Source organism: Calypte anna, chromosome 2 (assembly GCF_003957555.1).
Source record: "Calypte anna isolate BGI_N300 chromosome 2, bCalAnn1_v1.p, whole genome shotgun sequence".
Taxonomy (NCBI): domain Eukaryota; kingdom Metazoa; phylum Chordata; class Aves; order Apodiformes; family Trochilidae; genus Calypte; species Calypte anna.
In genome coordinates this window covers 139,128,614-139,151,128 of record NC_044245.1, presented here as the reverse complement: position 1 = coordinate 139,151,128, position 22,515 = coordinate 139,128,614, and the positions used below count along the sequence as shown (strand labels likewise).

Genomic DNA, 22,515 nt, shown 5'->3' with positions numbered 1-22,515 from the left:
CTATAAATCTATAAATAATCTTCTTAAAAAAAACAACCAAAAAACCTGAACCAAACCAAAAAACCCAAACCAAAAAACCCTTTAGGCTTTCTGGGAAGAAGTAAAATTGTGGGGGAAAAAGGTAAAGATGAAAAGCACCTGCAACCTTTTTAATGCAGCACAGAAATTCTTATGAAGAGATGAAGAAAAAAACCAGAAATGATAAGAAAAGTAAAGAAAGGAAAAGGAGCAAGCAGGTCATTGACATCAGTTACAGATACATATTTTTAATGGGCATTAGGTCAGCAGGGCATTATCCATCTGCCCTGCTTAAACTAGAGCTTTGATGATGTTACATGTGTGATTTTAATACCACATCTATCCTGGTGCGGCCCAAAGTTTATTTTTTGTGTGTGCATACATATTTATATATGTATATGTGTATGCACATCACTGCATGGATGACAGCACAGGGTTTTCCAGAGATGAAGAATGGTAAGAAAACAACAGATGTTGGGTTGCATCTCAAGTGGTTTTGGGTTGCTGACATGGGGCACGGGGAAAGAAAGGAACAGGCAGCCACAAAGGGCTTGGACAGAAGGGAAGAGAGGAACAAGAAAGACACATTTTTGCCCTCAGCCTCTTACTGTTAACCTGAATTCAGCTCAGATGACCAAAATGCCAGCCTTGCTGCTGGCTAATCCTGCCCCACAGGGACACCTTTCTTCTGCCGGTGGAGCTCTGGTCAGGGACTCCAGACTTTCCTCTTCCATGCCAAATGTACCCGAGTTGCAAGTGTTCTTCAATCCTTCCAAATTTTTAGTCCAACCTACAGGCCCATTTAAATCCTGAACGCTCAGGATATTGGCCACAGCAGGAATGATGAACCACATTTTTTGTTGTATTTTTGTCAGCGATCTAGATAAAGATGAAGACAACCCAGGCTTCCTCCTTCAAGAAGACTACAAAAAAGGAAAGATGACAGAACCTGCATTCTGCTTTCCTTTCAAATCCCACAGTGCTTTTCCAATCTAAATCAATAAGGACCCTGTAAACAGACTGCAGCCCATAAGCATTCCCAGTGAATTTGCTGCTTGACTAACACAGTGGAACTTAAATAAGGTTAGCTAGAAACTGAAGTCAACATTTAAAACACCTACTAGGGATAGATGAGCAGGTTTGGAATCAGCAGGCTTTCAGAAAACCCTACCCTACAAACTTAGCACTCCCTTAAGCTTAATTACTGCAGTTTTAGGATAAGTTACCATAGTTAGATTAGATTATAGTTTCTCTTAATGTGCAAAAGATCCCTGAAGAACAATGTTTGTGCCAGCACTGATTTGCTATCCATTTAACTTCATGCAATAACTCTTAACTACACACAATGCCTTTTAGTTGAATATGTACTAGAAACCCCAAATAATCCCAGAGAATCTCAGTTTTTCCATTACATTATACACAGCAGCAGTGTTACCCAAAATGGTCACTGCTTCAGGAGACCTGAAGACTTGAAAAACAGCTGGAAGATGTGAAGAACAAAGAAGATATCTGTATTTCTATAGTGAATCTCCACCATAGGCAGCACAGGTGTTGGGATCTTGCAGATGGATGGTTCACAGATTCACTTTCCCCTTGAGCAAGTGAAATTAGGGTAGGAAAAAGGCACTTGAGACCCAACAAGAAGCTCATCATTTACAAGTTGCTGTAAAACAACCAAGGGGTTAATAATTTCCAGTGTTTTTATTTTACAAGGGGCAAGACAGAAAAGGGGATACACTTTCAAATTTAATTTTACATTCCCTGAGGATTATATTCCAGGAAATTACTGTTATGTGAATATTGTTAGTGCATGACATTTTGGTCCCATTATCTCAGACTCTTTTTGGCATGTATGTCAGATGTGATTCACCATATGTTTAATGACATGCAACACACTGGTTCAAATACATCCTCCTAATGCAACAAGCCAAGGGAACTTTTATTTTCTTATGCTTCAAGTTACAACTTAGCTCAGAAATGCCGCAGTTAGTCACACAGTCATCATCCAATTTTTAGATCTCCCATGTAGATTTATGTGACTTTAAACAACAAAAGAAAACCTCTTGGGACTGACAAAACTTCTTTTCATAAATTTTGAGAAAGACAGGATATGGTTAAATTGTTAGCACTAGAAACATCCCAGTCCCAATACCATCTCCAGCATCTGAGATATTAAAGTGGTTTCTCCGTATGATTACTAGGCAGGATTTTTACAGCAAGAAAGTTTTCCCAGATCAATAGTTTTTCCCCACTCAAAACTTCAGTGCTACAAAATCAAACAAGCCCAAATCACTGTTCCAAGGAGCCTATATGCTATTTCCCTGTTCAAAGGGGAGTTAGGAGGATTATTAGCAGTAAATTGCTTTGATGGTAAAAAACCCAAGAACTGACAAATATTGCTTTCTCCATGAGTCAACATGTAGTCTTCAAAATTCTCTATTAACGATTCTACTATGATAAAAATAGCTATTTTGAGCAGTAAGCTAGATGCTCTACAATCAGTGCACAGGAACAACAAGCAACACTAAGTGTTACTGCCTCTGACAATAACTCCTTGCAGGCAAATTTGCTTTAAAGTTAAACTGAACAGATTTTTACTCATGCAGTCAGACAAATTTCATTCAACCCCTTTGGTCCAACAAAGACAGAGCTGAGTGTGCTTCTAACCTGCAGAGGGCAAAGAGTCCACCAGAATGATGTGAGCCTCTGGGAAGCAGGGATAACCCTCCCGGATTTCCTGTGAAACAGAGCTCATGGAGTTAGCCAGTGCTGTGCTGAAGGTGCACAGAGCATCTGCCAAAGAGATTCTTGGACAAGAAGCAGCAGAAACCACCATAACCCCTAACGCTCACAGGAAGGACTCACAGGCTGGCATTGCATGTGGATCTAGCCATGCTATCAGTCATCCTTTTGACCAAATAAATAAATAAATAAAAAACCTACCAGACTCCTTCATAGGAATGCAAAGCCCCACCCTCTGCCACCAATTCCCCAGCTTCCAATTGCCTGGAATAAAACCCTTTGTAAAGCAGCTATAAGTTATTTTTCAGATGTGTCCAGTATCCAAATCTCCAAACAATTTAAGAAGAAACCCAGGAGTTCAGTGCCCTGAAAAAAAATGGAAGTCCTACGCATGTCATACAGGCGTCTGACACAGCACTGGTGCTTAAATCCCAGCACATACACCAGCTATGATGTTATCTGGGTCTGCACTGCCATCCAAGCCCAGGCTTCCACCAGCTGGAAGCCATGGAAAGCACCAGGACACACACCCAGGTCTTCACAGAATGCTGAAGCAAGTGGGATGGCTGGCTCCTTCCCTTAAACAGATTAGGGGCTACCTAAAAATGAAAGCACAGATGATTACACGATCTCTTTGAACCTCAGCGTTTCCCACAAAGTTACAGTGGGGATTGTCCCTCCTTTTAGAGACTCAAGGCTGAGTGTTTGAGGAAGAGCTCAGCAGTGTCAGATAGCACCAACAAGACTGATCCTGCTGGAGCATCCTGAAAAGCATAAGATGGTTTATAGCAAGTAATGGGACTGAACAAAAGAGGTTGGGTTCTGCCCTCAAACAGCTTTGGTCACGGACAGTCATGGTAATGACTCAAAACATTAGCAAGCTGTAATGTTCAGCTCACCCCAGGAGCCTCCTCCTGAGCAGACACTATGCCAGCACCAGGAGAGGCCACAGACACGCATTGCAGGGGGCAAGAACTGACACATTGTGAAATCACCATTTATTGCAAAATTCTGGGGTTTGAAAGCAGCACAAAAGCAGCGTGTCTCACAGGAGGCTTTCAACAGCCAACAGATGGTTGTTACGGCATCACCTCGGTACTCAGGGTGTTGGGAAGGGGTCCTGGAAAGGGACTGTGCAATTTTCCAGCAGCTGTCGTGCTGTTGATGCCGCGCATCACTCAGAGCTCATTACGCTGGTGACACCACTGCTAAGCTTGCAGGCATGTGGCTCAGGAGGCTGCAGGAGAGGACACGACACTTGAGCCCTCTGCTCAGTCCTACAGACACATCCCAGGGTGCAGTAAAAAAGCACAGAGGTTTTTTAGGAGGAGAAGCAACATTTTGAACACATATCTATCATTGGCTGATAGTCACAGCTGTGTATCTGCTGGGAAACAAACTAAACATTGCAGAACAAGTGTCAGAAAGAGGCACAGGTAGACTACAATTTGCAGGGCTAATTCACCTGGTTTGTTTTTGTTTGTTTTTTTTTTGGTTGGTTTCGTTTTTTAAGTATTTGCTATGAAAGAAGCACTGAGCAAGGAGAGCATGGCCAGATGAGCAGAGAGGGGTCCAAGGCAGCTATGGAGCTGAGCAAACCAATAAACTGGAATGATCACAAGGCTTCATTGCCCTGAAACTGCAGTTCTGCCCAGCATTCCTAGTCTGGGAATGCTGCTGGGAGCTTCTGTACAGCCTAGAAACTCCCCATCCTTAGAAATGCCTTTTTTTTGTGTGTTTATTCCTTTTGTAATCAACTTATGAAATCCCTAAAACCACCCATTCTCAGCCTGAACTTACTGCTTGGTTTGCTATTCAAATGCTCATTTGGTGACACCTACCCCTCTATCAAAACACAGATCAGACAAACCACTAAGCCTTTCCTTCCCTGTTGCCACCACAGAAGCTGTTTGGAGGTCACCATCTCCCTCTCCTCCATTTATTCTATCCCTGAAAGCACAACTGTGCATGGACCGAATGCACCACGACTGCAGAATGGTGTGGGGACCATCTCAGGGACTGAGCACAGGATATTTTTTTTGTCTGGCTGGCCTCAGGCTTAAAGAAACAATTAAGCCATTTTGGGGGGGAAGGGAGATGTGCACCACTGTCCCCTCATGTCTGCCTGTGCCACCTCTGTCAGCCCAGCAGAGACACTGGGGGATGCAAACCTGACCCCCAGCCTGCCTTGTCTACTTCCTATGCTCAAACACCCTTTTGGGGATCCACAAAGGTGATGTGTGTTGTGGCAAGCTCTGACAGCTTTACACTCTTTTAACACAGAGGGTGTACCTTCCATTTCACTGCCACTGCCAGCGGCCAGGGCTAGCACAAGGCTCACGTACACAGTCAGGAGTTCATCCAAATGACACAATCCCTCTGCCAGGCTCAGCTGCAAAGAGATGCTCAGAGATCCTCATGACACGTACAAAACACACCCCCTGAATTTCCACAGACAGCAAAGGTGCTTTTGAACACTCTCTTATAAAAAAGTGGCACAATTTCTGTAGTAACAGACCAAAAGTGATGGCTGCAACAGGCAGCACTACAAGTTACACTACAACTGAAGAGACTTCTTTCCTTCTGAGAAGATGGACCAAAAGGAACATGTTTATAATGAAGCAGCCCCTATGAAGGGTGCACTCCCCTCCCCCTTCACAGGCACATATGGGATGCTTCTCACCTACTTGCAAGTGCTTTCTCCGAGTGCCTTAAGAGTATTTTTAGAGGGGCTGATCCTGGCTCACTGAAGTCCTCCAAAATGTTGCTACTGACTGCTGAAGAAACAAGTTCAAAGGAGAAAGCTGCTCCTTCTCTGTACTTTCCCAGTATCACAGAGGTCGGTCTGTCCATGGCCACTCAGTGAACTCTTCTACTTAAGAGAAAACCCTCAGAGAGCAAGGTCACAACAAGATGAGGATCCACTGAATGCTTTACAACAGAGCTTAAAAGAAAATGCAGTTTGTCTTTGTATTTATATAGTATATAGCCATTACTATATGGATATGAATTTTGTAAATAATAAATTATATATAAGGATAACAATTAATGGAAGACCATTCCCTCTTGCTGGAACTTGACTCTCCTCCTGTAGCAGATCCTGCACTTGCTCCTCTCCCTTCCTACACACACGGCAGCATCTGAAACCCAGTCTCCCCAAGCCCTGCGGGGTTTGATTCATCTGTAGCAAGCCTGGATGGATTTCAGAGTGTGGCAAATGCAGTTACAGTCTGGTTTGAGGCATGCAAGCAGAAGACTGTTCTTGCAGAGTGTAGACAGGAAACGTGCCAGATTGTTTATACCTTAGTCATGACTAATGTTGACAGTGAAAACTGAGACAACTCAGAGACCACTACTGTGCTTCGTGCATGTGTGATGCTCTACCCTAACTCCACTAGCAGCAAAAGTGGAAATAAGTACATATTACCCATGCAAATACCATGGCTGCACTGCATGAAACTATCTGTGATGTAAAGCTCATGATACTCCTCCCCCCAACTGCATTTGCTGGGCTGGCAGACAGGAGCTTGCTCTCCAATAGATTTGCAGGTTCAAATGCTCCTGCTTTCAGGGTATCAGCTTCCCTGACTTCCAGCAGACACCCAAGTGAGCAATGTGGCCAAAACTACTGACAGTAGCAGAAGAAAAGCTCTAGGGCAGGTGGAAACTGGAAGCTCCAGGAATGTTCATTGTAATTTCTGTAACTTCCCATCTCTCTCCTTTCAGTTCACCCATCCCTCTACTCCATCCCTTGATGTTCTTGCTTACCAGGCAGACAGGGAAGAAGCAGAATTTTAAATCAAATGGGGCCAACAAAGAGGAAAGCAAGCAAAGCCTGGGTTAGTTTAAGCATAGAGCGTAAGGATTTGGGAAAGAGACTCTATGCTCAGTTAAGAGGAGGATTTGGGACAGACAACCAACTTGCAATATAAGGTGTATGCATAGATCCTAAACCATCATAATAAAAAGAGAGGCCCTGGGGCTTCATTTTGGGGATTCCTTGTTACTGCAATATCTCTGAACACTCGAGAGAGCTGTGCCCTTTGCACCCACGCAGGGCTTTTTGCCAGCTTGGATCCACCCTTGTCCTTAGGGCTTGCAAAATCAGAACTGCCAGAGTACATGTCACGCCTCTTCAGACAACGTGCCAGTCCCAAACTGCTGTAAAGTAAAAATTTGTACAGCACATTACACCTATATGGAGACGTAGAGTAGTTGAGGCTGAGCTGGGGACCTCACAGGTAAACTTTTTTACACCAGTCTGCTTGTAGTGGAACCTTTATTTCCGGTGCAAATCTACCCCCAGAAAAAATACAGGCCAAAAATACCTCCATGCCACTTCTTCTCAGGGACAGTGGTGCTCCCAACCTTCCCTGTTCTCCCATCTGCTCTCCTGTCTGTCTTTGGTTACCAGCCATGTCACTCTCTCACCTACAACCCGAGGGCATTTCTGCTACATCCCAGCACACAGCCCAGCTGGATCACTAACCTGTACCATTGTTCTCTGTATCCTTCTCGAAATTATGCAGCAGAAAGAACGTTGCAAGTAGAAACATCATTTCTCTGCCTTCTCACCACAATTCCCATTAAAGTGATTTAACCATCCAATTTCCAATGGTCAAAAGCCCCTTTGCATCTCTCTGCAAAGCCTGTCCGTGGCAAGCAAGACTCATGGAGACTCATGTTTGCTATGAAATCTGTTGAATTTAATTTTTTGCACAACGTTTCAGTTCCCTACTGGTATAAAATAGAAGGGATTCCTTTGGCAGACCTCTCAGGAAACAGCCGCTGACCTGGGTGGCCGTGAGCATGTGCTGCTCTTGTGGTTGTCACTACCCACCCAGAGACTTTGCTCTCATCACAGCTCCCACCACATCCTGGGATCGCCTTTGGACTCCTTGAGGTTGCCATCAGCTAACAGAGGGGTTTCAATAAAGATAAAAAAACCTCAGCATACCAAAAAGCATGAGATTTGACTCAGATGCTTTGAATAACTGCCTCACAGACCCATACTGTGCAATGTTACTGCAGCAATAATTTTATCACTATAATTCTGGTTGCAACAGCACACCTTGAGCAGAAATAGCTCTCGTCCTGGCTTTGCTGGAAGAGCTTTATAAAGCAAATCTTCTTCACCTTTGCTTACATACCTGGGGACTGGTTCTGTACCTCCTTCTGGGCTGTTCAATCCTGGATGCCCACCCATGAGCAACATGTAGGAAAGATGAGCTGTGCTGCTTTGGAAGAGGGACCCCACACTGTGATTAGAGCAGTTTAGTGAGTGAAGACATCTCCCAGACTGGGAAACCATTACAGACCACCTATAGAAATGGTTATAGAAGATCTCTGCTGCAGGATGGCACTTCCCTTGCCTCCTTTTCCTGCCCATCTAAGTTTATGTCTCAGAGTGACTGTGGACAGACAATGCTGAGGGTTATGCCTGTGATCCACCTCAAACATCTGCCCTAAAGCAGGGTGAAACATCTCTGCAAATGGCCCAGCCTTGCAACTGATCCCACAAGCAGCTGGACAGCTGCTATAGAATAACTGCTTATAGACAGCTAGGGTGAAACAAATCCTAGCTGCTCTCCCCATGTCTACCTTCTCTCATTTCTATAATGGGATAACAGTACCAAACCAACCTCTGGGAAAGGGAGAGGCCAAGTGCATCAAGCACAGGGACCTAGTGAGACACCAGAGCAGTAAGTGATGGAGGTTCATATAGTCTCAGACCCCTCTGCATAAGTCAAAACACTGAACACCTTCCCCATCCCTCAGGAAATAAAGGTGTTACCTTCCAAATAAGCTTTCAGTACAATATTAAGGAACAAAACATGAATAGGGACAAAGTATACAATCCTGAAGTTTATCACTTCAGAAAAAAAAAGGGCTGGGAGCGAATCTCATGAGAGCGACACGTTTATTTCATTATTATATCAGAAATGACATTAAGCATCCACCGAGTCCCTCAAAGCAGAATTCTTGCATAAAAGCATCCCCATTTACCAAGCCTGAAACTGTTCCATAAATAAAGGGTGTTTACAAAGAGAGCTGTTAAATATTTATTTTTCTCTGGAGGCTGAATTCTCAGTTCATTTGTCTCTGTTGCAGAATCATTTGGTATCAGAAAGCAGAGAAGCTCACCTAAAAAAAGACTAGGAACCAGTCCAGACCCTGATCCGGACACAGCACCATCCTCCTCTACAAGCTGGTGTGGGAAAAGCATCCAACCTGACACAAAGGGAACACGAAGCAAATAAAATGGGAATGATCTCATCTGGCAGGCAAAGGTAGAAGAACGAATGCCAGTGACAAAGCAGTGATTAATAAATGCTATCACACCACTCCTTCCTTATGGATCTGCCTTAGCACTTACACAATGAAGAAGTTACAACCTTCAATTGTGAAGAGTAACTGCAGATTTGCATTACATTTGCTTTGTGTCTTAGGAACAAGCATGTGTTTCTCACAACTAATGAATTAGTGATTAAGTTGGGGGTTTTTTTGGTTGTGTGGGTTTTTTTTGTTTTTTTTTTCCTTTAAATTTTTTTTTTGGAAGCTGACAGTTTCAGATGGGGGAGGAGGGGGGCAGGGAGAAACTCAACCAAAAAAATGTGTCTCTGGAATACACTTCACTGCTAACCTTTTGTAGTAGCAATTGTAATAGTCCTTACTTGGGGCTTGCCAAAAGCTGGGTTTTAATTAAATATTAAAAAGCTATTTGTTAAAATAATGTTGCCATAGCAACTGGAGAAAGCTAAAACACCCTGGTGTTTCTGACTCACAGCATATTAATCAACCACCAGCTATTATATAATGAGCCCCCCCCTGCAGGCACTGAATGCTGAACCCGCAGCCCCTGAGCCAGGCAGCACTCACTGCCGGACTCTGCCCCTGGCTCTGGCAGGACCAGGGAGTTTTCCTAGGAAATCTCCCAGGAATCATGCCCAGGAATCATGCACCCAAATATTTTGGGGAGGCCATGCTGGAGCACTCAGGGTTGGTATCTCCCCGTGGAGGCACCAAGAAGGATGGTGCTGGTCAAGGAGTGGTTTTGGCTAGGGGCACAAGGATGGTGCCCACAGCCCTTGTGCCCACAGCAGTGAGGGGCTTACATGGCTCCTTTCCCACATGGCCTGAACATCCACCTCCAGTGCCCATCTCACATATAAGGCACTCACACCAGGTATATTCTTATATATATAAAAAAAAAAAAATTATTGGGATTATTTCTTGCAGCAGGTACCGTGCCTTCCTACCACCAGACCAACCGTGCAAAACTCCAGAACAGCAGAGATAAAAGCTTGCAAAGGCAAACCAGCTCTGCCACTCACCCAGAAAAGCTCATGATACAGATAAAAAACAAAACAAAACCAAAACTACTCCCTTTACCATCAAATCTCACCCCTAGCCAAGCTGGAAAACCCCTTTTTATGCTCTGTCCATGCATCACAAGGATGGCAACCTCAGCCACTGTGCAGTCAAAGCCAACTGACCCACAGCTGCTTCCAGCACTTGGGAGGCTTTTCCCTGGGGACACAGCAGTAGGAATTCTCCCATTGCCTTCATCCATACCGTAGCATCACCACATGTTCTGCAATGGTAGAAACAGCTGCAGGAGGGAGTTGAGTGGTTGAGGTCCAGAGCAATGTTGGTGTGGGGGAAAAGGACAGAGAGGGAGAATCACAGCTGCAATGCTGAGATGAACTTGAGGAAAACCTTCCTTCTTCCCCCTCAACAACTTGGGCTTGTGCTTTTAACCCCCTACTCCTCTTTTCTTTTTTTCAAATGGAAAATAAATACCCAACCACGTAGTTATTAAATGAAAGGAATGAGATGAATATTACAGCATTTGTATTCCAGCATCAGTTTCCTGCTGCTTTGTTTGGGTGTCCCAGGCTGTGACTATGACAACCACAAGCAACTATTGGACTGATGTAATTTGTGACATCATGCTTAATGGAAAAGGAAGAAGAGACACAGTTCTGGTAGTGAAGAAGAATGGGACAAAATCAGCTTTTGCCTCTTCAAGCATCATCAGCTCCTGCCTATGGAGTACAGTCCTGAAGGACCACCATACAGGGCCTGCTGGAATGTCTGGTGGCAGCAACCCCATCCTTTCTGAAGTGCCTCAGCCACACAGTGCTAAGGATTTTGGAAAACCTGCCCTCTTCCCACTGGCTGCAGGATGAACTTCAAATTTGCAACCACACAAAAGCAATCTCCTCACCCTTTCCCAGCTCAGAAACACCAGCACAATCCACAGCCTAAGACTGGCTTCCAGGTCTGAGATGAAGAGATGGATAGAGGCTTTTGGCAAAGCCTCATCTCTTCTGACTAAGTTTCTCCTGCTCTCTAACCAACTTCTCCTCCTCATCTCTATTCCTCACTTAGAGCAGTAATTCCCTCCTCCTTCTTAAAAATGAAATGCAGTCTGACCAACATTTCTGGACAGTCATGACTGACCGTGGGAAAAATGTGCATTGATTCTGTGAAGAGTGTTTAGAGAAGTGGTTTTTCTGATGACAAGTGATAGTTTCAGCCATTGAAGGCTGAAAGCCTCCATAAGGGCAAGAAGGCAGCATAACCATTACCATACATAGTGCTCACACTCATAGGAAACACCGTACTACTGTCAGAGCCTTTATTTTGATAGAAAATGTTTGCTAAGTCACTGCTCAAGCTCCAAGTGACAGGAAAAAAAAAACGAACAACCAACACACAAAAATCCTGAAGCCCCCAGGACAATCTAAATCTTAGCTGGTAGAGAACAGTCCACTGGAAAAAGTATCTCCTTTACGTTACACAGCCAGAGGCCTTGACATAAAGCAGTTCATTTTTCCAAGTTAGCTTTCCTCAAGTATTTCTGCCTTGACATGAAAACTGCCTTGAGCTCATACAACTTGTAGGAAACCCTTACCCCACATCCTCTCAGGGTTTGAACCCTATTAAGGGAGAGCTCTGCCTTGCACTGCCTAAAGAACAAAATCCCATCACGAGATCTTGCCAACTTAAAAAGGGGGTATTGCTTTTAAACAGCAATAGAGATGCTGCCTTACAAAGTGGAGGTGGATTAAAGCCTAACAGATGAAGCAACCACTGCTCACAGCTCCCTGCCCTGCCTCTTTTTACTTATCAGTGTCTTCAAGCCCACTGGAAGTGTCAGGAGCTTCCCAAACCAAAACTATCCCTGACTGCTCATAACACAGCACAACAGCACTTGGCCTTGGTTCCCTCTGCATGGGCATCAGCTGAAGCCACTGCAAACCACTGCTGTGTCCCATGCTGCCAGCCCTCATAGGGGACAGCACCTGTGGGAGAAGCCATGGGCAAGTTTCACCCTCTGGGTTCTAGGGGTAAATGGAAAAAAGGAAAAGGCAGAGAAGCCTCTTTGCCCCCTGAAACATTCTGTGAGCCAATACTGGAAGAGGATGCAGAGTTGACATACAGGAATTGAGCTCTTCCAGCTTTGGTTTCTCCCTGAGGTCCTCAGCAAGATGCTGCTTTCTCAGTCAGCATCACCCCACTGCAGCCATCTCTTGCTCCCCTGTTCCTCACTCAGGCTTCTGCCATGCAGCAGTATATAAAGCACAGAGGTGGGAGATGGCTAAATGGGAATATACAGCCTCCTTTTACTGATGATCAATATTTGCATCTCACTGCAATAGCTTTATAGCCATCTGAGACCATACGTAAGTTATGGTCCAAGCAGCCTGCTCCTTTTCTCTCTTGTCCTCTTCACACCACTGTGATAGATCAGAGGCATCTGTGTACTGCACCTTGCCCTCAGCATCACAGCTTTCTTTCAAATTAACAGCACAGACAACATCTACCTGGGACTAGCAGTCCACTCTGAAGAGCAGAAGCAGGTCTCCTTGTTTAATCCTTTTGTGGAAACAATCACCACAGGGGTGCAGTAAGACAGATGCACTAGGACCTCCAAGACACTTACCTAATTTCAACACTAATTTCAACTTAACAGGAAAAAAGCCTAAACTTTGATTTTGAGATGAGCAAGGAGCATTTCTAGTGTATGGATATACTTCAAGAGAGATAATATGTACACATGGCATCTTTCCATTGAATTTTCTTCACCTAAACCTATATCTGCCATTCATTTCACTCCAGAGTGAACACAACTATAAAAAAAAGAGGCTAGAGGACATCCTGTGCAATGCTTTGTAAGGAAATGACAAAAAATAACCCCCACAGCTCAATTAGCAGGTCTTTTGTACAATCTTAAACACCAAAGAGTTAGGAGAAAATGTTTCTGATTCAAAAGGAGAATATGAGCTATAGAACTTACTGAGGGAGGGGCAATAAAACCCACAAGAATTTCACATCCCTTTTCTCCCAGTAACTCCACTCATTGCTACTCTCCTTCAGAAAAGGCTGAACACAGAATTCCCTATTTAGATTCTTTGCTTACCACTTTTTGAATGTTTATTAGGTATTTATCAAGGAAATTTTACCATGTCTCTTTTTACAAAAGAGAACTCTTTTTCCTGGCTGATTTCAATTTGGGGCTTTATTCTGCTTTAGGCCAGTGAGATTTGCATTGCTGTAACACAAAACAGGCTGTAAGCCACTGAAATAAAAATGGAAACAAAACTCTGCTGATTTCCAAGTAACCATAGCTTTCCATCACCACAGAACAGAACAAAAATGGGACAGGAGTAGGGCTGATTTTAAAAAATCTCAAAAAATCTCACATTCAACCCCCCTGCTAAGAAAATCTACTTACAGAAATGAAGCAAAACTCAGAGCAACAGCATCCAAACCTTCAACCCAAACTTCAGTCCTGTTTTCCAGCTTTACACCAGTCCAGAGGAGCTGCCCCAGGAGTTCACACTGTGGCAGGCACACAGCCAGGGGCTCCAGCTGGGGCTTATTGAGGTCATCTCATGTAAACCTGGCTGGTCCACCTGGAGAGCTGCAAACCACTCACAGCTGCTGGGAAATCACAGCCCAGACCTTTAGCAATTCATAGGAAAAGACCATAATGCAACTGCTCCTTAAATATATGTATGTGTATACGTAATGTTGTATATAAGCTCCTGGCTGAGCTGCTTTGGAGCAGGGGAAGGAGCCAAGCATGCAGGTGTCTTCTGAAATGTAGAAGTTCCTCCAAAGTTACTTTACCAGCTCAGGGAAAAACTCAATATTGGATAGTTTTCTGTTCTGATGGCAGGGCCAAGGTGCTGTGCACACATACAAAACCAATCTAATGGCAAACCTGTTCCCTTCTACTCTTTTAAAACACACAAGCTTTCTTCCTGAGGAATGCTTCATCTCAGTTCTCCAGTAAGATTATGTCTTTCAAATGCCAGTAGAGCTTGGAGACAACAAACTAGCTTCAGATGCTGCTAGTAGTCCACGCTGCTGACCATATCTTCAGTTAAATGCATTCACGTGGTTCAAAGCTGCAGTGAGATAATTATTCAGCCTACATGGTAATACCATGAAGACATTTTTTTTTTTGTGAATTACAAAGTGCCAAAGGCACACAACTGGTTCCAAAAGTCAGGATTTGCTTGCTGTAAACATTTCTTGAAGTGTCTTAAAAAAATTAAAAATCCTTCTTTTGTTTGAGCAAGTTTCTCATTTAAAGGAAAAGAGAAAAAACCCACCTACTCACAGTACTGCTTTTCTTATATCCTGGGTATCTCAGTATTTACACCTCTCTGAAGGTGAACAGAACTTCTGATACCTACAAAACAGGGAAAAAGCTATAGGTCAGGGGAACAAAAAAGAGGAAAATAGAAGCCATCTCTTCCACTCTCTGACTAGCTTGTTTTTTCACCAGCACCTGGGGAATGCAGATTGACAGGAATTGCAGCAATTCTCTTTTCCACCAACCACCACTGACAGATGCAGAATTTGAAAGATATGGTGCTCCAGCCCTGTTACAGTAACACGATGAGTGTTGGTGGCCTCATGGGGAAAAAACCAAAAATCCACATTTCCTAGGCCAAGTAGACAGGGGAGGGCACTCACACAAAGATGTCCAAAGATACCACTGCTGTGGTTTGAACTGGAAATACCCACAAAACATCTGCTGCAGCTGACATGAACCAGAACAAGCTTTGTTTGGCTACCGGGAACTTTGACAAAATACCATCAAAATTATCTTTCTCCACTTTAAAGGGACTCATCTGCTGTGTCCAGAAGCTAAAGTTGGCTTTTCTCATTTTTGCTCGGTTTTTTTCCCTGCCAAGAAGGAAGAGGAAGGTTTGGCTTCAGTAGCTGCCACAGCAAAAATGATACAAAAAATTTCCCCCTATGGCTGAGGTTTTATTTGCATCTCAGAAACACCATGCCTTTGGGTCTGCAAAAAATAGGTAAAGAGAAGATAAATGGTCATAGGACTGGTTTGAATAAAAGACATAAATGCAGCAAAACATCCAACTAGTCCCTCAAGAATAGAGGCAGAAGCTTACTGATTACTTCAGAGGCACCAAGAGCACTGCCTGCATTTTCAACTCAAGCTGAAGTCTGAGTTTGAAACTTCCTACTCTTGTTATCTGGCCAGAAGAAGGTCAGCTGGCAAACCCAAGAGAAACCACTAGCATTTTTCTGCTCCTTCCCAGCAGGTTAAGTTGGTATTTTTTTTGATCTTTACAAAGGAAGACAGCACTTCATTTTTCTAAAGGAGCACCATGGCTACTGGAGAAGCTGGGAGGCCAGAAGCAGTTACACATCCAAAATAATTTTTTAAGAGCTTAAAATAGAAAAAGCTACATGTTTATGCATAAATAAAAGGGAAGTTGCTTCTTGCTTTGCTCCATCTCAGAATAAGGCAAAAAAATTGCTAGTTTTACTAAACTGTAAAAGAGAAATAAATATACGGGATAGCTGCAGGTTTTGTGCCATTCACACCTCTGTGTGCCATTCTACCCCTTTTTGGATTCAGCAGTCTGCTGTTCTGTTCTTCCTCCTTCTTTTAGATCAAGTATCCCTTTCTCTCACTGTAGGTTGCAAGCCTACAGCCGAGTGGTTTCTGTTATTTAATGGACTTAGTCCACTCACACCAAATTTACTCTCTGAAATCTCGTATTTTCAGTGCAATGTACAACACAAAAGTGACCCTAAATCCTGCCAACAGGACAAAAAACACCCTTATGAATAAAACACTTCTAAGTAAAAGAAAATACAGTGCAACACAGCTCTGTGTTTCCCCTGACCTCTAACCTCTGCTTAGAAAGTTTATTAAAATAAATACATACGTATGGTGTCACTGCTTCTTAGGACTATATAATGAGCCTCACTATTTTTGGTACCTTTCCTAAAGACCCAGCTGGTTAAGCTTCTGCAAGGTTCCCTGCTTTATGAAACATAAAGCAGGAAGAAATCACCCGGGTTATTAAATCCAGTTCCTTGCTGAATGTTTGCTGTTGTAGTTGTACTGCACAATCCTCTCCAGAAAACATGCAAAAAGTTCCTATCCCTTGTGGCTACAAGAATATGATCTGGGTTTAACAACTCAGAAACAAGTTGGTTAAATATATATATATATATATATATATACACATACACACATATATTTAAAACCTTTTAAACAATTTCATGGTTCTAGGATATCTGCTTACTGCTGCTGAAAACCTGGAGTTTGGCAATACTGAAATGAAGGAGTCACAACCATGTTTGATACAGAAACATCCCATTTTCTGCAGCAGGTAGGAATTACTAATGAAAACTCTTGTTTAAGTTTGTTTGTTCTGAACATCCCTGTGTGAGCAGCTCTTAAGTAGCCTCCTATGGAAGCATGCTTACTCCAAGCCAGCTCAAGGCAGGGGAAGCAGCTCTTCTTGGCAGGAAATGCATCCCTGAAATGCATCACAGCTCTGGGACCAGATGAATGCAGACCAGATCTCTCCACTCCACAGGAGGGCATTCAGGCAGGCATCATGTCACCTACATGGCATCATCACCTACACGAGCCATGCCACCTTAACTCCTACCCAGTCATGGTAGGAGCTGGGGAGATTTGTCTGCTGGCTTCAGCATAGGTGTCCTGTTGAGTGCATGTACAGAACAGGTGATGGTGATACATGAGTTAAATATGAGTTGCTGCACACCTCCTGGTTCAGAGAAATGCCTCTGTGTGTATGCAGCCTGCAGCACGCAGAGGGTAACTCCAGCTACCCCAGGCATCCTTCATTCTCTGCACACCAAAGCAGGAGACTCAGGCACCAGCTGCTTTGTTATTCTAGATGCTTTCCAAAAATAGTAACACCCCATGGAAAACCAAAACAAAATAATAAAAGGATTTTTTAAATACTATTTTTAAGATAAAGACCAGTGCTCTGCATGGGTTCTGCAAACCAAACACTACTGCACTAACCAGCACACTGTTTTGCTTTGTTCGTCATGAAATTTCTCCTAAAAAGACAGATTGTCAAGACATTGTTAGTGAGCTAGAATGTAAATCCGAAGCTGCTGTTAGGACAGGGAAAAGAAATAGCAGTATTTTTTTAGCTGCTTGATGGAAAAGTTCCTTTGAGACTCTCTCAACCTACGGAAATGAGCAATTTTGTAAAAAAACACTTTACAGAAAAATGGAGTAGGAGCCCTGAAAGCAGTTCCCTAGCTGTACTCAAGATGAAGAAAAATACAACCAAAACTCCCCCTGACCACTTTTCCTGAAAGATGTCCACGTGGTGGCTTAAACCATGGTTCTGGTCAGCTGAAAGCGCTGCTGTGAAGCAGGTCATGCTAACCCACCATAGTCCCACAAGGCTTTGGTGTTTGCAAGTGACACTGCTGGTTACAGATCCCCATCACCTCCCTTCCTCAATGCCCAGAACTTGGTGGGACAGCAGGGCAAACTTTCTTTATTAAGCTAAGGAGCCCTGGGATGCTGCTTTCATTTGCTGCTGGCTCAAAGAGGAAGGAATAGAGCACACTGGGGCACTGGCAGCTGCCTGCCATGTGCCCCCTCTGCAGTCCCCAGCTTTTGTATCAGACCTGGCATTTATTAACTTTTCAGTCTAGCTTGTACCTACATTTCTCTAAAAAGCACCATGATCAAAATTACCACCTTAGAGACCTGAATTACTTCTAACAACAGACTAGAAATGATTCTATTAAATTAAATATGCACAGCTGTGTTGGAAATATGGGGTTTACAGCCTGTAGATTGCAGACTTTTATTACAGTGTGATTAGCAGATACAAGCATCCCTGAAAGTTGTATGTACCCATATGCTGGAAAACCCAGTTATCCTGATGGACCTGGAGTGTCCCAACAGCTCCCAGTTGCCAGTCTGGTGCTGGTTAAACATTCACCAACCCTGGCAGATTTCAGCACGAGGGAGGGAGTATTTGTACTCACTTCAGCACCTTTATATGGAGGTAGTAAACATAACCCATCCTTACCTCCATCTCTAAGACAAATGCATAAAACACAGTCAATCCAGAGTGTCCACCAAATATCTAAATGCACAGTGACAAAGCCATTAATATACATGTATATATATAAAGTCCTCTGAGGTCTCTGTAGGCACCCATCCTCTGTATGGATGGTGATGCTCAGAGGTCTGGGGATATCCCTGTACCTCTCCATCCTCAGCAGTCTTGCCCCTACCCCACTTGGCACTCAGCCACCTTTCTCCAGCCTTCTGAATGAAGCTGAAAGGGAGACAAGTATTTCCAACCCATAGCAGCTGCTGCCAGCAGCCCTGCTGCTCGCTGAGAAAACCATTGGCACAAATCTAGGGAACATAGAGTACGAGGTTTCTACCAAGGGTCATCTCCTCACAAGGTCTTAATCCACACTACAACCTTTGCAGGCACCTGTGAGCAGAAACTGTCCCAGGGTGTCACTCCATGGCTGCAGCATGGTGCAGCTCTCCAGAAATACTTCCATAAACTGTAGGAATGGACCCAAACCCTCTTTGCAATGCCTTCTTTCTTTTACCAGCTACATTTGAAAATATTCAGAAGCATGAAAATAAGCAAATAGCAAATAAGAGCAAAAAGGAAACAATGTGTTTGGGAAAAAAAATTAAAGGAAAAAGTTTCCTAGGTTTAGGCAGACTTTCACTGTTATTGAAGCAGTGCCACAAGAAACTATTCCTCCTCACTTAGAGCTTTAGAAGATTTCAGAAAACATGCTCTCTGTCAGAATGAAACCATTCTTCTGACATTCCTCTGGGGAGAAGCATGAGAATGATGCTCCAGGCAGTAGATGACCAAGCCAGGCAGCCCAGGCAGTCACTGAGGCTGCCTTCACCTGACTGCCACTCCCAGGGGTGGCTCTGACCCCTTGGCTGCCCAGGGCTGAGACTTGCCCATCCACAGCTCTGTTTGAAGCCAGTAATAAAACATGGATTGGCTGCTGCCAGCATCCACAACTAGCCTCAGCTGCAAGGTGAAGCAGGGGCTGGCAAGGGTCCTAGCTTGGCTTTTCTGGCACTGGACAGACAGATAGACCACGATTGTTACTTTTCACCTCGAGTTTTTCTTTAAAAATACACAAACAGCACCACCATGGCCCCAGAGCAGGGGTACAATCCCCCATGTCCCTGCTCAGGTCATGCAGCCTTCCCACACCTCACTTTCCACTGTTAAGCCTGGTTCACCAGGAACCAGAGCACTGACCAAAATGAAAGGGAATGGGGAAAGCATTGCTCAGAGTGGATTGTATTTACTTTTCAACACATCCCCTGGTTGTGGATGTGAGCACAGGGAATGGTGTATTACTTTATTGCTGTCTCCTTAACTGTTCCTACTTTCCTTCAACAAATCAAAGTGCTTTCTTGAAGGGTGAGAAAGCTCAGTCTCATATACTATTTTAAATTGGCAGTAAGGGCTTTGAAGCAAGGAAAAGAATGTTTGATCACATAAGAAAACTCAACCAGAGAGAGTGATGCTCCGCAGGGCTCTGGCCAACAGAGAGTTCATCATTAATTTATTTGGATTTTAGTACAGTTAAACAATTTCACATTACTTCTCTTAAACGCTGCATTTCAGACTGTCACCCTCTGGTGAGCTATCTATTTGCCCTCAGTAACAGACATGCTGTAGAGCAGTTGTCAGACTCTTCTCTGCCAGAGCCATGATTGACAACTGTTTTCCAACACAGTGATTGCTGCAGTAGCACTGCTGAAGTATGCTTTTGCTGCCCCACATAAGCACAGCAATAACTTTTATTTTATTTTTAAACAACTGAGCTGCAGAGCGTTCATCTGCTAATTAGTTTTCAGCACCATGGGATGTCCAGTCCCTGTGTTCAGATCCATCCAGGTGTCATCACACAAGTTTGCTGAAGACGTGTGGTGTGTGTCATACACAGGGGACACAGCCAAAAGACACATTTCTTTCACTCCCCTCCCCAGATGAGCCACAGCAACAGCAGTTTTACAGAGGAAAAGACCAGCAGATAGAGAGAACTGAAACAAACACAATACAAAACATCCTAATCTACATCAGTGCCCATGGTCCAAACATGTGCCAATTTGGAAAGGATGGGGGTGATCACTGGAGATAGCCTAGAAGAGGTATTACACAGGCAGATACAGCAAATGATGAAAGCAGCAGCCCATCAGTGTCCCTTCATGTGTACACTGTGCTATTCAACCAAGACTGAATCAGAAACATGACTGGCTATTTTCACCACTTAGATCTGCTGTCAGAGTGATGCAATTTAAAGCCTCCCAGTACCACTGTTAGGTTTGGTCTGGTCTCTCCAGTTTCAGCCTGATTTTCTTACCACATGATGCAGCCCAATAGCAGACACTCTTTTTTCCTGCTCTTAATTCATGCCCTCTTTTGTTTTTCTCAACCCTCAAGCAGAAAAGAAAAAAAAAAAAGAGCAAACCCTAAAAACAAAAACAAAACAACACAACCCCACAACCCACTAATCAAGGCCAGGCAGTGACTACATTTTGTAGCTGTAAAAATAAATACAAGAGGAAGGGGTTTCCCTTTTCCAGCTGCTTAGACCATAGAAACTTCAGAAACTTTTTGCTGTAAGCAACGATGTGTTTGCAGATTCCTGCCAAACACAGCAGCTGTCAGTGCAAAAGTGGCACAAGAAATGAAGTAAGCATAGGGTGTATAATAGAAAGCAAGACATCACTTCTTCTGGAAACAGCTCATTTGAGGTGAGCATCTCCCAGGGCATGTGCCTGCCTGCTGCACTTGCTTCTTGGCCACACAGCACCAACCCCAGCACCTCAGTCAACCCCTGTGCTCCAACAAATGCAGCCTAAAGGGGAAAGTCTGCATACATAGAGCACTGAAAAATGGTGTCTGACCCCAAGGACTGAAAGGCTTGTGGAAATGCCCATAAAGCAGTTGCTTTTGTAGCCTTTTCTCCCTGTCCTGGGGACAGCCAGCACAGCTTGGGCAGCCCTCTGCTTATTCTGTTAATAATCAGTAACTTTGGGCCCATCCTTCCCCTCCAGCTAGACTTTTTTTTCAAGGCTGAGAATACAAAAGGATGGAACGAAACACTCTCCTTACAGCCTGCCAGCCAAACAGTCCCACAAAGTGTCCTATCATTTATCACCATTGCTCCATAGAACACTGATTTGTTACATCTCTGGGTCCATATCCCTAAACAGCCTGGAATGTTTTTGGAAGCCAAAGAAAAACAGGTTCAGACAATGAACGTCTGAGTCTCAAAATCAAAGTTCTGTATTTGAATCAAATCAAGATCTGGATCCAACTTATACTGAATACATCTGTAGCAGCAGATGCTTTTTACAGTTCTCTACCTGAATCAGGACCCAGGGCATACCTGCATTTCTGAGAGTGAATCCTGCTAGTATTTGGATACACCTTTGCCACTCACTCCAGTAGGGGCAGGTTTGAACTCAGGAAGATAAAGTGCAATTCACATCCTACAGCGAAGAGCTGTTCAGGAGAAATGCACTTTCACCTTTAAAAATCATACAAAACCAGATTTCAGACAAAATTTATCCTTTCTTTCCACATCACCAGCAATATTGCTTTAATTTTTTCCATCTCACAATATATTTAATGAGGGGGAAAAAAGAAGGGACACGTGCACACCCCTTTCTCCAGTGCTCCTTGTTATTCTTCCAGAACAATTCTTCAAAGCTGCTGAGATCACTGTATGTTACCTCCTTTTTGAAGGATCAGATATATTGCATCAAAAAGCATGCAAGGAAAAGTTCTAGGGCATGAAACCAATTTTTGTACACTTTTATCTGGGTCAGCTTTTCTATTGATTCTGCAAATACCATACCATTTTTAAAAAAATCTAGGCTTTTTTTTTTTTTTTTTTAGTTTAAAAAGAAGAAAAAGAGAACATCAGAACTTAAGTCAAACATCCATCTGAGCCAAGGATTAGTTTTGTTAGGTGACTCCAAATCAAAAAGGTAGATATTTTTAAATAATAAAGTCTAACTAACAGTGAAGGAGCATCTGGCTTAATTTCTAAATACAGTGAATGGCCTCTTCTCACACTACTTCTGTTTGTGTCAAATACTATTTAATGTCTTTGTGTACAAAGCTCAGACAGCTGACAACATCTAGGAAAGTTAACAGACAAACACACTAAAAACACACACACATTTTACCATTAATTCATCCCTCCCTTTCTCTGCCCCTCTGCCAAGTTTTCCTCTGTGTTTATGAACTATTTGGCAGACTCCAGCTTTGCTTTGTGTTGTTTCATCAACCTGATGTGAGTCTTGAGGCTCTCTGATAAAAGAAATAATAAATAAGAACTGGCCCCAGGTGACAAAAGGCTGGACCCTCTTTTGGAAGGAGGTGACTTGTAGCA

At 43.5% G+C, this 22,515-nt stretch overlaps 1 protein-coding gene across 3 annotated transcripts in view; it reads right to left on the bottom strand.

Moving 5' to 3' along the window:
• Window positions 1-22,515, bottom strand: part of ZHX2 (zinc fingers and homeoboxes 2) — a 72,043-nt gene that overhangs the window by 29,369 nt on the left and 20,159 nt on the right. Inside the window, exon 2 of one of the 3 annotated variants that reach the window (XM_030444062.1) lies at window positions 14,391-14,470. The exons of 1 other annotated variant lie outside the window; for it this stretch is intronic. The gene's annotated coding sequence lies outside the window, so the exon portion shown is untranslated. The remainder of the gene's footprint in view (window positions 1-14,390; window positions 14,471-22,515) is intronic. One more of the 3 variants, XM_030444061.1, reaches the window with a different exon arrangement.